This window comes from Caloenas nicobarica, chromosome 3, assembly GCF_036013445.1.
Source record: "Caloenas nicobarica isolate bCalNic1 chromosome 3, bCalNic1.hap1, whole genome shotgun sequence".
Lineage (NCBI taxonomy): Eukaryota > Metazoa > Chordata > Aves > Columbiformes > Columbidae > Caloenas > Caloenas nicobarica.
The window spans coordinates 76,230,093-76,248,016 of NC_088247.1; positions in this window are offsets into that span (position 1 = coordinate 76,230,093).

Genomic DNA, 17,924 nt, shown 5'->3' on the forward strand with positions numbered 1-17,924 from the left:
CTTTGCAGCTGCCAGACTGAACCATTTTACAAATAAAATAATAATTTTAAAAACCCCAGCTGTCTGTCAATTTTCAGAAGTGGAGAGGAGTCTCAGCTTGCAAGAGCTTCCTTTTATGCTACGTCTGGTTCAGACTGACTCTTCATGACAGCATAGGGAGTGTTGGAGTGCCCTATCTACATCTCCTGCCTGTGAAGCTCAGCCTGTCTATAAAGAGTCTGGCTCCCAGACCCTCAGCACATCTGAGGAATCTAGGTCGGTGTGCTTCATATCCAGACTTCTTATGAGAAAGTCCCTTTTTTATGTAATCATAAACCTGAGAGAAAGGGAAACAGTGATCAGAGCCAAGTCACAAGAAACAAAAGCATCATTACAGTGGAAGAAGACAAGAAAGCAGAGGAAGGCAATGGGCAGCACAGCAGGGACTGTAAGGAGTGGCTGCTTTGTTTGGAGGAATAATGCAGGAAGGAAGCTGGAGGGGGTATAAGATGTCTTTCTTTCTGTGCCGAAGTGGTAGGTCTCCTTTTCCTGGGAGGCTCTGGAAGAGTGATGCTTCACAGATATTAACATGTTATAGCTTTGGGGCTCTGAAACAAAAAAGTATTTTTTCTTTGGTATCAAAAACATCAGTGTATCTGCTTTTTCCTGGGAAATTCAGAGTAAAATTCATGCTTGCAAAATTTATAATAGACAGTCTTTACTCACACATGTGTTTCTACTTAGGAAAAAATGACAGCAGGGGAAAGGATACTTCCCTTGCATTTTCTTTAAATCTTACCCCCATTGCTCCTATCCCAAAGCCCATGTTTGCTGGTTTCATCCTTGCAAAGAGATTTCCTGTAGCCCTGACTGTCACAGGAGGAGGCAGCTACTACAGAACTATGGGCAAAGTGTGTAGCCTGCATAAGGGTGTTTACCCTGGTTAGGAACAATTTTGAGGGCTTCATGTTCATAGTGCCAGCACTACAAAATATCTCTGAGGCAAGATCATGTGGTAATATGCCCAGGTAATGTCTTTCTTGAGGGTTTGCCTGTTTATGAGGCAGAAATCTGAGCTGGCCACTGATTTAACTTCCAAGAGCATTGAAGTTATGTTCAGAGGCCAGCGGGATTGCAAGAGGGTGGCAGTCAAAACCTTTATCCACTGCAAACTGCCCACAAACAAGGTTAGAAACCATCAAGTGTCAAAACCTACAGCTGAAGAGTAACTTGATTGTCTATTATCAGAAACAGACTATGACCCTCAGAGTTGACTAACCACAAACAGAAATGACGATGTGAGGATTTATTGTACAAAAGTGTGAAGATGTTAAAGAGGGGGAGTGGTAACCAGTCACACATCTTAAACTGCACAATATGGGTCTATAAATACCCAATAATCCTTTACAGGTTCTATACTCTCATTTGGAGCACCCCCAAATCAGTCGTTTAACACCAGGGAGATTTTTAAAGAGTTTTTTCCACATGGACAACCGCTCTAGACCAACAGTTCCTAACTCCAGCAAAAGCACAGGTCTGGTTCTCACGGGCCAAGCATATCCCCCAACTTCATAAGCATGTAGATGCAAATATCCACTCTGAAAACAAGCTATGGGTAAAATTGTCAAAGGGGAAACTGGACCAGACATGCAACCAGAGCAAACATCCTCAGAACACTTCAGAGATGTATTCCTGATGAGGCTCCATTGCTACTTCAAGGGCAAGAATCCCCATGGATTCAAAGATTCCTGAAAACATGGTTCGGCACTAAGAAAAAACTAGCATTTTTGCAAAGGCAGAGCACCTGTAAGGGCTTTTTTTTGCGGTGGAAAGTGTGCTGTACCAGCAGAGAGGGAAAGTGGGGAGACAAGGCTGATGCAAAACCTTATCATACATCTCATAATATTCTGAAATGTAGATTTTCAAATAAAACAAACTGATTTCAGAGCATGAGTTTAGCAAGTGAATCTCATATCTGGAGTACTGCATCCCCCTCTGGAGTCCTCAGTACAGGAAAGACAACGACCTGTTTGAGAGGGTCCAGAGGAGGCCACTGAGGTGATCAGAGGGCTGGAACAGCTCTCCTGTGAGAACAGGCTGAGACAGTTGGGGTTGTTCAGCCTGGAGAGGGGAAGGCCCCAGGGAGACCTTATTGCAGCCTTTAAGTACTTAAAAGGAGGTTATAAGAAAGATGGGGACAGACTTCTTAGAAGGGCATGTTATGACAGGACAAGCGGTAATGGTTTTAAATTAAAGGAGCGGAGATCCAGGTTAGGCATGAGAAAGAAATTTTTTACAATGAGGGTGGCAAAACACTGGAACAGGTTGTCCAGAGAGGTGGTAGATGCCCCACCCCTGAAAACATCCCAGGTCCGGCTGGACGGGGCTCTGAGCAACCTGATCTGGTTGAAGGTGTCCCTGCTCATTGCAGTGGGATTGAACTAGATGACCTTTGAAGGTCCTTTCCAACCCAAACTATTCTGTGACCAAACTAACTATGACCAGTTAGAAGCTTTTCAGTAAGATCACCTGTTACACAAGGAGCCAAATGCCTCAAATTCTGGGAAAGACAAGATTAGAAGACGAAAACACTCTCAGTGCTAGAATTTCGTTTGCTATATTGAAAAGAAAACAATTCCAGAGAGATAATAGTTTTATTAAGTTATGAGTTGCCTTTTAGCATCACGTTACTATCTTCTGGATTATTTATGTTGTCCTAGGGAAACTCTGGTGTGCAAAATGTTCAATCAAAAGACATGACTTCAGTGATTTCTCTGAGCCTGGCATAAACAAAGGTGTTTTATGCCAAGTGGACATAACCAGGCAAGCTCTTTGACATTCCTACTGCAACAAGTAATTGTTATTATTCCAGCTTTAGATATGACAATAGCTTTCTTGTCTTCTTACATAAGAAAGAGCTATCATTTGCTTTGTTAGGCCTGGAAGGGAGCACTTTGTACCTCAGAGTAGAACGACTTGATAGAACTGATTTTAGAACATGTCTTTCAGAGTTTGGTCAGCACAACTTTATGTTCACTTTACTTCCTGATGCAAATGAATCCTCAATGCAATAAACTTGTTTTAAAGCAAGATTTTTTTTGTTGAAGTTATTAATGGCTTTTTTTGTTAGGGCAAAAGCCAGATGTTACAAGTGACCCCAGCCCATGTTATATATCCAAATAAATAAGGCAAATGAGAAAAGCAGCAGAGAAGACTTTCAGGTGGTAAGAACAGAGCAATGGCAGCCTGGAACTATAGTGTCAGTTGTCCAAAATCCTTTGAGAGGTTTCATATATGTTGTTGCTGATTTCAGTGCACAGGCATTGAATCCTTGACTGAACAACCTCCATCACACAGATCCTTGTAACTTCTTCAGAGATGCACCAGCAATTGCATTGCCTAGGGAAGCTCTCTGAAATGCAGTAAGTTTGCCCTAAAATTAAGTTTGCTTTTAACATGATCTTATCTTTAATGTAATTTGTGGAGGACATGTCACATCTGTGAGAAGGAAAGAAATATTGAGAGAAGGGATGTTTTTACTCTTTAAAGATATTGGTTGTGTCAAGTTGAACTGTTGGAACAAGGCCTCAGAAGAAGGATTAACAGACACTGTGCTGCAGAGGTAATCACAGACCTACTGTCTATCACACAGTCAGACCTGCTCTTATATAATTTTTTAGAACACGCCTTTTTGGAGAAGAAACTTTTACATGTTTCTTCCATGTGAATTTACATTTCCAGGACTGTTCTAGCTGGGAGCATGCAGAATTTCCTGTGGTAGCTAATCCTGCTCTTGGGGAAGTAAGGTGGGATTCACCCAGACATCTTCGGGAACAAGAAAGCAATATTCCCCTCCAAGAACCTCTATGTTTTCTGGTAACAGAAAAATTTACCAGAGTTCAGATTTTGCCTGATCTCCAATCAGACCTTCAAATTGGTTACAAGGATTAATTAAAATTACTACCACAAAAAAGGTTAAAGTTAAAATATAAATGCTTTAGGTCTCAGCCAGCCTTGAATTGCTGTGGATGACCAACCTTCACCTGCCTTCTACAAGGCTATTTGCACCTTTCTCTGGAGCATCTGGTGCTGGACACTGACTGAAACTATACATGGAGTCACATGGATTTGGGATGTAGTTCAACCCAGTGACTTTCATATTTCATTAAGAAATATCAGTAGTTCCTTCAGCTGTGCAGATATTTGTTAATCAAAGAGGGGAGACTGCCCCCTGAAAGGACTACTTCAATCCCCATTTTCATAGACCCATTTTTAACACTCCTCAGTTTTGAAAGCAGACTATCCCAGCACTCATGCTCTGCACCTAGACTCTCCCTGCTATTAAAAGAAGAAACATCAGGACAGCAAGCTATCTGATAACCAGAGGCACTGAGGACTCTTCCCCAGAGAGCACCTTTGTTGCCAAACTCTGCCTATGAAAGTAGCTGGTGCTCTGGTCATCAGGGCCCCAGATGCAAAAGGCATCCACTGACAATAGCAGATCTTCAGCTTTAGCCTATCCCATCTTCATGCAGTGTAGAATTTTGACCATCAGCAAAGTAAAAAACACTCTAGTCTACATACCTCTTGTGAAGAAAATGTTTCCTTTTAACAGATCTGGGCATAACTGTACAAGAATGTTTTAACTGGAAGGCACTTATTTATTTCACCATTTCTGTCAGAACAATACGTTTCATTTCTTTGTGGAAAGCACCTCAACAAGCTGGAAAGATGAAGTTGACATAAGACCAGTGGCATGGAAAGAAGTTCTGCAGTTTGCCTAATGAAGGATTTTTCATTAGAAACAAACCATTTTCACCTGCCAAGTGCTGGGTCTCATCATGTATCTTGCAAATTCACCCTTTCTTTTCTTCTTTCAGGAAAACAAACAAACAAACAAACAAAAAACAAGCCAACAAACAAACAAAAAAACCCATGCAGAATCCCAGATGCAACAACAAAAATATTGCTAAAAGCAGTAGCAAAGTGTATAATTGTGTGGCATGAGCACATGCTGCTGTGACTGCTTTGACAGCTCACCTGCAACGCTGATGTTCCTCTTATTTCCAAGCTGCTGGTACATGACGTGGGCCCAGCATCTCTCCCAAGAAGCAAAGCTGAGGAGACATACAGAATGGGAGGATGCTATTCATTTGTTGACAGGGCAGAGAGGCTTATCTGACAGCACTGGAGCCCAGCAGACCCTATGGGCCTGAAGGAAGCTCCCACAAGTAGCCTGTGGTCTTGTGTGCCCAAGGAGGTCCAGGAAAGCGCATGTGCTCTTGCCAAGCAGAGGAGCGACCCCCTCCTATTTTACAAATCCTGCCATTGCTATGAAGACTGACTCTGCTTCTTAAATGCATGTTTATTCCTGGCTTGTAAAGTTGCATGAGATTATTGCAATTTCTGTACTAGCTATGTATTTAAATATTTTCCCACTACCACATTAAAACTATCATTCTGGAGGATCTTCTTCACTTTTCTTCTCCTCACTTGTCACAAGTGATCCCAGGCAAAAATGCGAATGTGTCAGAGGGACTTGTGAGATAACAAACAGCATAGGGAAGAAGAGCAAAGCCAAAAGAGTTTGCAGCCATCCTCATCTTCATCTAGCAAAGCACAAAGCCTAGAAATGCACAGAGACCCTTCCAGCAGCTCCAAGTCCCTCTTATTTAGTCCTGCACTGTTACATGCCAAAAAACCACACTTCAGTGGGTGCTTTGCAAATATCTCTTTGGAAGGCAACATCACAAGACAGTCCATGGAAGGATATTAGCTGTTTGTTACCTACCTCCTTACAACAGACATGCTGTACAAGTCAGCCCAAGGTTTAGACCCACCCAGTTTCTCCAGGTTTCCCCAGGAAGGACCAAGTCTGGGCTCATTTGTGCAGAGATGTGGGGCATAAAGGAGCCAGGGCAGGTTATCGGGTATTAATTTTTGATGAAATCAGAATCTGACCCAATACAGCCTTTGTGTGTGTGTGTGTGTTTATTTCTATTTGACAAACATTTCTAGCTACACCCGCAAGGGATGACTACATTCTTCTCACATGACTGGCACGTAGTAATTTCTGCAGCTCTCTGGTCCAGTTTTTTTTTTTGGTTTTTTTTTTTAGGATTGTAGCCTGTTCCCATCCTTTTACATCCCATTACGAAGGAGAGCAAAGGTTCATTGGCTGAATTTCCAAAAGGGCGGACAAATTTATTACCACTAATAATATTTTCAGCTACAAAATTAAATCAGCTGAGCAGCCAAAGCTTCTGACTGAGGTAGAAGGATCCTACTTTTGGGACTATTCTCTTGCTCTGTATAAAACATCAGCAGTCCGCAGTCAGAGCTCAGTCTCCTCTGGCCATGAACGTGAGAGGGGGGAGCGTGCTGATGGCTCAGCCGGCTGGATCCTTGCAGATGCTTAGGGCTCCCCTGCCACCTGAGAGCCTAGCAGGACATGGGGACAAGAAGGGCAAGGCAAGGGGGAAAGAACAGTGTGGGAGAAACAAAGCTCAGCTCCCTGGACACCATGAGCAATTGCTCAGGGAAGGTGGGGGGGTGAGGGGGAGGTGCTTGGACCATCTGAAAGGACAACCAGCTGTGTTGGCTTGGGGTGCAAACTGGCTGTTACTCAGGGCAGAAATGATTTCCAGGGTGACACCGGGTTATGGTGTCACAGCATGCTGTTGCCTTGTTTTGTTTGGCATGTCTTTGTTTGCTTCCTCTGCAGCACCAAGTATTGGCAAATGCTGACAGATGAGGAAGGTTTCCTGCAATGGCAAAAATGGCTTACGTTCCTGCTCCTCGCTCCCTCATCCATCACTCACACCTGCAGCTCTCCATCTCCTCCAAAAACTGTTTCTTTTTGAATCGGGGGCATGTCAGTAGTCACAGCCAGAAGGACATCCCACAGAAAGCTCGAGAAGCACATGATAGGTACAGCCAATGGATCACCTTTTCTTCATAGAGAGTAAAATTTAACACGTAAAAACAGCTGGGAAATTCAGGTCTTCTCTACCACACTGCAAGCACAGGATCCATCTACCCACTTCAGAAATATACTCTTTATATGCATCTTCCACCAAAAGCCATTTCTGACAAAACACCTCTTGCCTTGCCACACCACTGGCTCTGGCTCCTTATGGAAAATCCTTTCATAAATGTAATTCATTGGCTTTTTTCTTCCCTCTCAGTTTCACTATATTTTATATTACATTTAAATATTTTAAAAATTTTGCTTATTGTTTAAGTACATAAGAGTTCTAAACAAAACTTGTGCAATGTCATGCAGCATCTGATTGGCCCATTAGTGTTAGAATATATGGGGTATTATTAACATCTTCTAATTAGATGTGCCCAGTGATGGTTCATCACTTAAGTAAACTCTAAGGTTTAGCCAAAGAACTTCCACTGTGAGATTCAGAATTGCTTTTCTTTACTTCTACCCAGAGTGTGAAAATATTTTAAACCTTCTATAGATCAAGATTATAATGGGAACATTATAGTTTTATTGTGCTCCTGGAAGGAGATAACATTCAGGCTAAATCCAGAGTATCAGTAGCAATTTTGGATTCATTCCAACTTGTGCACATCTTGAGAGACTATCTGTTAGAGATGGTAGTGTCCATAGCTTAATCACAGACATTTGCTATTAATATTAATCTGTTTCTGCTGATGACTCAGAGTGCTTTGCTGCCAGAAAACAATGAAAAACCCCAAAAGGCAGTGACCATGAGTGCGTTCATTATGTTAGCAGAGAAGGCGAGGAGAGGGGGGAGTGATAAACTCATTTTACAAACTGAAGTCATGGCGATCTGTTGTGAGTCAATTTATTGTTTGTCTCACCACATTACCTCGCCGGAATGTCTGCTGAGCTTCATGCTGAGAGGCAGCCTGTGCCTTCAGGAGCCTTCCCAGCCCAGCCAGGCACCGAGCTCCTCCAGGGATGACATGCAGAGCCTCAGAGCCGCTGCTCCTATGGGGCTCAGGCAGGGCAGCAGGGTCTGAGCAGGAGTCCCAGATCAGTCCAGGGGCTCACAAGGCAGTGTTCACATGTCCCTCAGGCTTCTTCAAAAGGGTAGGTGTCCCCAGGAGAGGAGCAGGAGCTGCTCCTACCCAGGCTGGTATCTCTCAGAAGGGAAAAAGTGTGGAGCCTCCTATTCCACCTGCAAGTCTCATCGTCCTTCCTGGAGGACATCTCCCTCATTTGCTTGTTAGACACAATTGCAGATCTGTCTCTGCAGTGAGTATGAAGGAAAAATGAAAATAAAACTCCTGGACATCAGCAAGTAATGTCTCCTTCATTTCTGGTCACAGCTCAGTTGAAGGAGCAGGATCACTCCAGCAAGCTGCAAAACATTACATACGTCGGGAGAAGCAAAGAAATCCCATTTCTACCTTATAGCAGCAGAGCGGACTGCCTGAGACTCTGTTTCCCATTCTTCAGAGGAAGGACTTGTTTAATTCACGCCCAGGGTCATGGCTCTCTGATGTCAAGCTCTATCAGGATTTCTACAGTGTGTCTGTTTTCCCTGTTCCAATCAACCATTTTTTCCTGCATGTCCCTGAGCCTATACAACAAAAGCTGCCCTCTGGGCCTTCTCTCTCATTTATTTTCCATGCTGGACTTCATAGGTTTGGCACTTTGATCCCTCCTTCAAGCCTTCCACAGTGCCAGGTAGTGCCTCATGGAAACTTCCTCAGTGCAATCGATTTTCACAACTTTTAAGATTAAAAGTATATATGTAAGCAAAAAAACCAAAGGGATCCAAACAAATACCAAAATACAGCACAGAATCATTCAGATATTAACTAAATATTATGCCCTCAGACACATGGTGTAAACTGTGGGGTTGCTATATGCAGAGATAGGAGCTGGACTTGGTGATCCTTGTGGGTCCCTTCCCACTCAGGGCATTCTATGATTCTATGAAACATAAGCAAATAAAGCAAATAAATGTGTCCAACTGACTGGAGTGGCTGGTTGGTTACACAACCTTCAAAACAAGGACTGGGCTGAGGATTTCGATGTGTTTGTTTCTCTGAGTCATAAGTGTATCAAGCACCCTGCAAAAGGCCAGCCAAAGGAGATCGGTCTCTGTCTTCCCTTCTGTTTCATTCCATTGACCATAAACAATTCCCGTACATGTTCTTAAATGGGACAAAATATCAGGAATTGGATCTGGTTCACAGGGAATGCACCAGTGTCCCATAATACTCATTGTTGCCGCCCTCCTGTCAAGCTCATTATCTCAGCATGGTTCTTCTGCTGTGTTTTGTTTCTATTTATGTCTTTTTTTTTTTTTTTCCCAAAAATCGCTCACTACATTAATCCAGATATTTGGTAAATGGAAATGAGAGGCCTCGGACATAGAAACAAACACAAAACAAATTATGGATATTTTATTGTTTCTGCAGATTGTGGGTTTTTTTTAAAAAAATATCCTCTTCAAGATAGCATGAAATTTTCAAATGCCTTCTGTCCCCATTTTGTAGCTGACTGATTAGGCTCCCCAGAGGGTACTAGGAAAGGCAAGGCTGGGTACTGGAAGTCTATCATCCTTGGAGTTGGACTTTACATGTGTCAGATCCTCACAGCTGCCAGGACACAGAGCACCTAGTTCCCAAATTGTAGCCCATGGATCACCATGCCTTCACCACAAACTTGCTGAAAATTATTTGATCACAAAGATCAGCCGAATGTCTCATTACTTCCAACTTCTAGGTCTCACTGAGAGAAATGAAATATCTAAGTAATATTGATTTCCTATAATAGCTATACTTTGGGATTTAATAACAAAGAGACTAAAAACCCTCACATTGCAAAATGTCTGCAGTTCAGCCTTTAGGCATGAAAGTATATGGTGGAAACATTCGAGTGTGGGATGTATATGTGTGCTTGTATAGGTGAAAAACCAAAGGCTGACAGACAAGCAGAGAGATAAGCAGTTGAGAATATACTCTGTACATGTGTTTAACTAGATCTGACAGCAGTTCTTAGTCTGTAAATTACTTTATGCTACAAAATGTACATGTACATTAGTTATTTGGTTAGTGATCAGCCTTTTTAAAAATTGGAAATATACAATATAAGGTTAGACTGGCTAAAAAGATCGCATAACACTTTTTGTGAAAATGTCTGTCTCCTCTGATTAAAACTTTTCTCACTTTTAGGATCAGTGGTCCTTCATGACACGAGGTTGCAATTGTGAGGGCAATTGCAGCCATTTCATATCTTCCTTGCGAGCATTGCATGGCTGATATATCTGTGGGTCTTGTGATTCAGTGAAATAATTCCTTAAGGCAGCATTGAGAGTGGAGGTTATTCACTGTATTTTATGCAGCAAGTAAGGCAACTTGTCAACAGGTAAGAGCACGGTTCAGTCTCCTGAACCTTACACTATTCAGTTTGTATCAACTTTCCTTGAGCTCCAGTAGCAGCATCTGCTGCACTTCCTCTTTCACTTCCTACTGTGAGTCATTTAAAAAAAAACCAAACAAACACACAAACATCTGCAGGGGCAGAAATCATGCTACAAGAATATACACATCCATCTGCCCCATATAAACAATGGCCAAATTCAGATGTAACTCCTGACTGCAGGAATCTCTGTTCCCTGAGTTCAGCTCTATTTCTACTTCCACAGAGCTTTTCCTGATGAAGGAAAGTTATCACCTCAGACCCGTTTGGTTTACTTTTAGTACAGATTATGCAGAATCACTGATCTGTCAGGCATCCCTCTGCTGAGGAGAAGAGAGAACAGGGATGGTCCCCATAGAGCAGTCATAGTTCTTACAGCAACAGACCCTAAGCAGCCAAATCCGAACTAGAAATAACTTTTTCTTTCTAGCAAGAGTCTCAAGGACAGACATGCAAGCTGAGTGATCAGTTTCCATTTTTCTTGCTGCCTCCACAGCAAAAAGAAAAGGAGAAACCTTCATCATGCATGTATGCAAAGAGAGCAGAGGTCAGCACCGACACTTGATGTGGTTTCAAAACTGCAGAAGCAGTCCCCCAACACCTTTGCTACTTTTTAGGCAATAATTCTTTGAAATAAAACTAAATATTATGCAAACCTTGGACTTCCAGTTCCTGCAAAGTAGAAACAGTGTACCACAGGGTTCATTACTTGGGGTTGATCAAGATGTACCCACTTGGAGTTTTGACTAGCTCCTGAAATCATCTCACAAGATTTCCAACCCAGCTCTTACAAAATCAAAGAAAACAGACGTAGGGAGGGCTCTGTGACCCAACAATGGTTAGGATGTAAACATCCACAGGTTCTGAACTGTGAAATATATTATAGCTTGTTCATGGCCAATAAAGGCATTTGACCATAGTAGCACTCAGCAGCAGGTTGTTGAATTAGAGCTGGACAGGTGGAAGCCTACAGTTTAAAAAGTGTTATCTAGAACACAGTGGTAAACAGAAGAGTTTGTTATAAATGTTTGAATAGCTGAGAGTTCAAGAAGGAAATATAAGAATAATGGGAGAGAATAGAAGTATTAACTCAGTTATTTTCTCTAAGCCAGATAGGAAAGTTCAAACTAGACATTTGGGTTATTCCTTGCTACAGAGAACACTCAAAGTGAATGAAGAAGTCTTCAGTTTTAATAGAACAACGTTTATAGAAAAACACTTTTTTAGATGTTGAGAAAAAGTAATACTTTTCTGTAGAACTTCTCCTGAGGGATCCTCCACAACTGGTGGTGATGTCTAATGCATGTGTCTTCGCTTAGGGTTTGGGTCATCACACCTAGCTTTGGCTCTCAAAAACAGAGACATATAATCTAAGTTATCTATATATCTTCCACAGACAATGGAGAGTGATAGACATCTTCCCAGAATAGTGAATTTCTCTGGTCTTAGTCATCTATCTCTGTCCAGAAAACTCAAAAGATGATTTTCAGAGTCACCAGTATAATCAAGTGCTCAACATCTATCTGAGGGCATGGGAATGTTACATATTCCCTAGGCCACACCTGGACTCCCAGCACACTCCCTTTGAGCAGGCTGGAGCGAATTAGCGGGAGACTTGCTGCAGAGTGAGCATGAAGTCCAAGAAAACTACTATGGCAGACCATCTGGGCTGTATATGAGTGTTTGCAGTGTTTTTTTCTGTAAACTTAAATATCATTTCTCATACAAAGTTATCTTGTGGCATTGTACACAAAATGACCATACTGCCTGCATTGTCCCCAAAAGAGAGCTAAAAGTGTTAACCACCACTCTGTTCCACTACAATACACATATGAGTGATAGCAGACTAGAAGAGGCTGGTGGGAAATTTAGAGTAACTTCAGAGACCTGCCATACCAAGAACAGAGCAGATATAACAGGCATAAGGGATTCCTTCTCCTGTTAAGACAGGAAGGAAAAAAAAAAAAAAAGAGAGAGAGAGAAACAGCTCGTTGATGAATCTTGGGAGCCTGTTATTTTATATAAATTCTGTAAAAAGTTTTAGAAATGTAAACATGGGCAATCAAAGCAAGTCAACATATGCCATGATGTCTAAATAGGCTCTGATCAGTCATTAAGGTCAGAACACAGGTGGAGGGAGCTGATGAGCTTCTGGTCAAAGGCATCAAAGGGCCAAGGTGAAAGACTAAGGACTCTTCCAAAGAATGCTCAGTGGGTTTTGCTAGCATCTTACAATATCATAAATGGATGAACTTGTTCTGTTTGCTAGTTGCAAACTAAGAAAATTGCTGGGCTATTGTCAATAAGCAGAGGTCTGAATAATAAATCATTTCACTGAGGACTTCATTTTTGTGTGTACTGAGGAGGGAATAGCTCTCACACTGTTGGATAAATGCTCTCAATAATGGGTAGGTTTCCTTACCAAGAGATATGCTATACAAATCTTCCCCAAATGTAAAGGGAGACAAAATAGAAAGGAGTTGAAAAAAGTCAGAGGAAAGTCAGAGGAAAAACAAAGGAAGACACAAACCAGAAGCAGCATAGATTATTTTTTTTCTTTGATTCACTGATTTTTTTGTGCTTTTTCAAATGAATGAAAAGATCATGAAAATGCACTACAAGAAAGCTATATCAGCACATATACCTCGATCTCATGGAAATATATAAAAGTAAAGGCAGTAGGTAAACTGCAGAAGCATCCAGTACACTATATTCAGCTTTATTCATTTATGGAAAAATCCTTTGGAATGTAATAAGAGCAAAGCCAAAATGGTCCAATAGAAATTACTTTATCCAACATTTGTATCCCTCCTATGCAATTCTATAAATTGATTTTTAAATTCTGTAGGAAGACTATCACTCTATTAAAATCTATCATATTTTTTCCATAAAGACTACGTGCAAAAGTACTTATAGAAAACATTTTTATGTTCTCCTGCAGCACAAAATCTCCAGCAAAACCTGTGACCTTCTATATATCCATTCGTTAATACTCAATTGATTGATACTAGAGAAGAGAGAACTTTCCTTTTCTTTGGACTTAATGGTATTTGGAAAGAGACCCCCTGCAATCCATCCAACAGGGCTCAGTGATGTGAGAAAGGAGACCACTAACACATCAGTGCTCTGTAATATTGGAAGGGAGACCCCCTTTTGCACTGAATTAGTGCCTGGAAAATCTGCTCCACTTATGCTTTTTCCATGTGATTTGCTGGAGCTCACTCTTGCTCCACTGCTGGGAAGGCCAGGACATATCCCCTGGCAGTTTTCAAAACTTTTATAAACTGGAAAGTATTTTGCTGGCTTGAACTTTGCTTGCCTAGAATCTATGAAAGATGCCGCTGTTATTGTTGGGGTGTTAGTTAAGTTAAATCATGTTATTCATTCCTGTTCAATGGGGTGGTTTGATTTATTTTTAAATCTTTGTTATTTACCTCAGGATGTCAATTAATTAAATTCTCAATTGCTTATTTGTGCTTCCTCCCTTTGGTTCATTCTAGTATGTGCAGGAACTTAGTCGGGGGGAAGAGGGGGAAGGGGAAAAATTGTATCGTTCCAGCTTGGTTTCCAATTTGTTATTTTAGTCTAGGTGAGAAGGCCAATCTGCAGTGATTCAAATACCTGCAAGGTGAGAGAGAGATGGGTGTTCTGGTGCCACGAAAGCAAGACTTTTTCCTGAGAAGAGTCTAGTTTGTTGTAATAACAGTTGTGTTCTCAGCAGCCTTGAAATCTGAGGAAGCCATGTGTGGGGAATGTCAATGTTTCAGGTGAGACAAAACTGTGGGTTTGTGATAAGAATTTGCATGTATTAAATGTTAGTCCAGTGGCACACCATTGTACTTTTTCCAAGGCAACGAGCTGGGCCTCCCTGAACCTTCATTGGCTCAAATATTGACTTAAAATCCTGGAAATGTGTGTGTGTGAGTGCACAGAGATTATGAGGGAAGAGAAGGCATTCTTAAGTATCGTTCCATTTTACATAAAAATCATGCAAAGAACTGAAAATGAGTGTACAGTTGAGATCTTAAAGTCATTCACCATTCAGTGCACTCAAAAATTTGCCAATAATTGATTCACTTACTTACTTGGCTCCTTGCCCACGAAATTCACCATGGAAGGATTTAAACAAAATGTTTCATGGAAATGGAAGACTGAGTCAAGACTGTATTCCTGAGCTGCTGAGGAAATACATCTTGAGTAAAGTGGATATAATATTTAGTGTGCCTGGAATGGAGTTTTAACCTACAGTTTTATGCTGGTGATTTGTGTACTTTGAACTCTGTACAGGAACTAATACCAGCTGCTGGTTTGGTTAAGACTAAACCCTGGGATGGCTTTTGTCTCAATGGTTCATTCTTGTATTAAAGAGAAAGTAATCGCATCTGAAAGCAATCACACTGGAAAACCATTTAGGGAGCACAAGTAAGGCTCGTTAAATCAAACCCAAAGTTTCCTGAAAGCCAAAAAGTACTAGGAAAACAAGAGTGTGGATGTTTTTATTTATCCTCCTACTTACAGTGCTATTATTACATAAATGCACCACTTAGCTGCAGATATACAGAAAGTGTTATGAAATGCCATGGGTAACTCCTCCTAAGACTTGAAGGTAGAAAAAACCAAACATGTAACACACACATTTATCCATGCTGGTAATAAACTTCTGACTCAGCTAAGGAAGGGTCACTGGCACCTCATCAGATCATTACACAGAAGAATAAACAGGTAGACATAACCATAATCCCAGGGCACCCCTGGTCCATGTCAGATTGGAAGTACTAATCTGTTCCTGAACAACTCCAATCTGCTCATCAACTGCTCTGTGGCCTTCTGCTGCCTCTTTAAAGCATCCATCAAGTTGTTCCCAAGGCTCCACATAGATGAAGTGCTCTTCCACTGTGCTCCACCAGCTGTTGTCCAACACAAGGGCACAATAAGTGCTCAGTATCAGTGGCAGCAAAGGACCTCAGGAATGACACATGTAAGAAAAAAATTAGGAAAGGTCATTTTAATCTGTATCAAAACAGAGTGCTTGAAAGAGCCACTCATTGAATAAAAAGAGATTTCAACTGTTCTCTTCAAATGTGGCATTTCTAATAGGCCTGGACCTGAGTTATGTGATTATGATCTTTGAGCTCATAAAAACATAGAAAAGGTAGGGTAAATCATGGTGAAATATGTTCTGCCCTGCTCTGACATAGCCCAGATGAGTGCCAATGTAGTTGGAATGGATCTCAACAGTTTTGGTTTTCCTCATGAAAATAAGCACGTGTGCTCAGCTCTGTATACAGCACATGGAAGGCAAACACACAGGGCATGGGCAGATGGGCAAGAATACAGAGATGTCTGTGCAGAGAGAAGGGACTCATTGAATTAGCTGAATTTCTGTAGATGTAAACAGACCCTGCTAAGCAACATAAAATAACTAATGAGCCATAGTTCAGTGAGAATCTTTGGCAAAATAGTATTACCTCTGGCTTCATTTTTTGTTATGAAATTATAGTAAGTAAATGAATTTGCAAACTTTATTTCAGTACCTTTGCTCTGGGCAGAAATTAACTCTTCCTTTTCTGAATGGGCTTTACTCTCTCATGATACCACAATGCCCCCTCATTTTTTATCCTGTCTAAAATATTACCTAACAGTGCTTCTGGATCACTTTCTCACCAGGTTGAAAGGAGAGCAGAAATTCAGGTGGACAGGGAGAACAGAGATCAGTATTGCCCCCAAAATGTGTTGCAGAGTGCAATAGTTGTTTATTATTGTTTTTTGACAGACAGTGAGGAATTGAGGGCTATTCTTGAACTGTTCCTTTCTTCAGGAATGACCCCCTGAATTGCAGGTACAGCATGGTGCATCACAACAGTGCACACATGCTTATTTACAATAAAATGAGCTTATTGACGGTAAAAAGATCTGTGTTTCTGTGTTTCAAAATAAGCTTATGTATTTTTACATGGACAACTGCACGATGTGCAGGATTCCCTGACATTGACACATGGGCTCTGGCAGACCACCCGCATGCTCTCTGCTATATGTCATCCACAGGACAGACGTAAAGCCCTGCTGAGATGTGAAGTTCTTGATCCACTTCTCAGAGAATATTTTGTGGAGAATGACTAGATTATCAACAACAACAAAAAAGGGTAAATCGTCTTCACTAGCATAATTCTGAGTAACAGAACAAATTCCTCAAGGATAAGTTTCATTTTTACAACAACTAAAACCAGTAGTATGTACCTACTATTTAACAATTCCTTAAAATAACCCTATCATTAGGATTCATAGTAAATTCAGTCTGGCTCTCAGTGTTTATTCCGAGTTCTGACCAAAAATGTCCCTGTGGGCATGCTGCACAGAGAACAAAACCCATGAAGTGCCTATAAAATGGTTACTACTTGAGAAGAAGTGCCAGCTAACACTAAACAAAGCTTTTAAAATAAGAAAAATATATTGTAAGCAGATTTAAAATCCTTTTCAGTTGTCAAGAAAACTGTAAAAACGAAACTTACTTTTCAGTTAGCCGACATAAGAAAATAATAAAGCAGATGGCATTAGTGTCTCACCTGTGCTAGAATAAAAGGGCAGACATCATGAGCACAGGTCTGGTGTCTCTCACTAACCCAATTAAATCCCAGTACAAGGGCTTTTAAAAACTTACCATCCTACTTGAAGGCCACTGCTCAACAGAGAACCCCAAAATAGACATGATATCAGCATGTATCAGCAGCCTTCCAGTACCTAAAGGGGATATAGAAGAAAGCTGGAGGGGGACTTTTTACAAGGGCATGTAGTGATAGGACAAGGGGTAATGGCTTTTAACTGCAAGAGTGCAGATTTAGATTAGATATAAGGAACAAATTCTTCACCATGAGAGTGGTGAGGTGCTGGAACAGGCTGCCCAGAGAAGCTGTGGATGCCCCATCCCTGGAAGTGTTCAAGGACAAGCTGGATGGGGTTTTGAGCAGCCTGGTCTAATGTAAGGTGTCCCTGCCCATGGATTAGTACATGATCTTTAATGTCCATTCCAACCCAAACCAATCTATGATTCTGTGATTCTATGATTCTATATACAGTATTCATGACATTAAAGACTGTAATAGCCAGTTCAGAAATTAAATTTCCTCAACACAAGAGGAATATGTTTCTCAGCAACTCCAAAACACATACTTGAATATTCAAGGATGCTTTGCACTAAAACAAAACTAACCCAGGCCCAAGGCTTCACAGCAAGTCAGCATCCCCCCAGAGTCTCGGCATACTCACCTTCAAATCTATGTGCCACCTCCTCTGAAGGGCTCGAAACACTGCCCATACCAAATATGTATCTCTCCCAACTTCCCATGAGTTTCTGCAGCCCTTTCTTCTGACTTCATCCTTCCATGTAACCACAGCCTCAATGATGAGAAAGAACTCATACTATTACTCTTTCTTTCAGTATCACCTCCCAAATCCAATTAACATTGCTTGTCCAGGTGAAAACCCCCAGACCTACAGTTTTGCCATGTGTCTAAACTAGTTTTCAGGCATAACT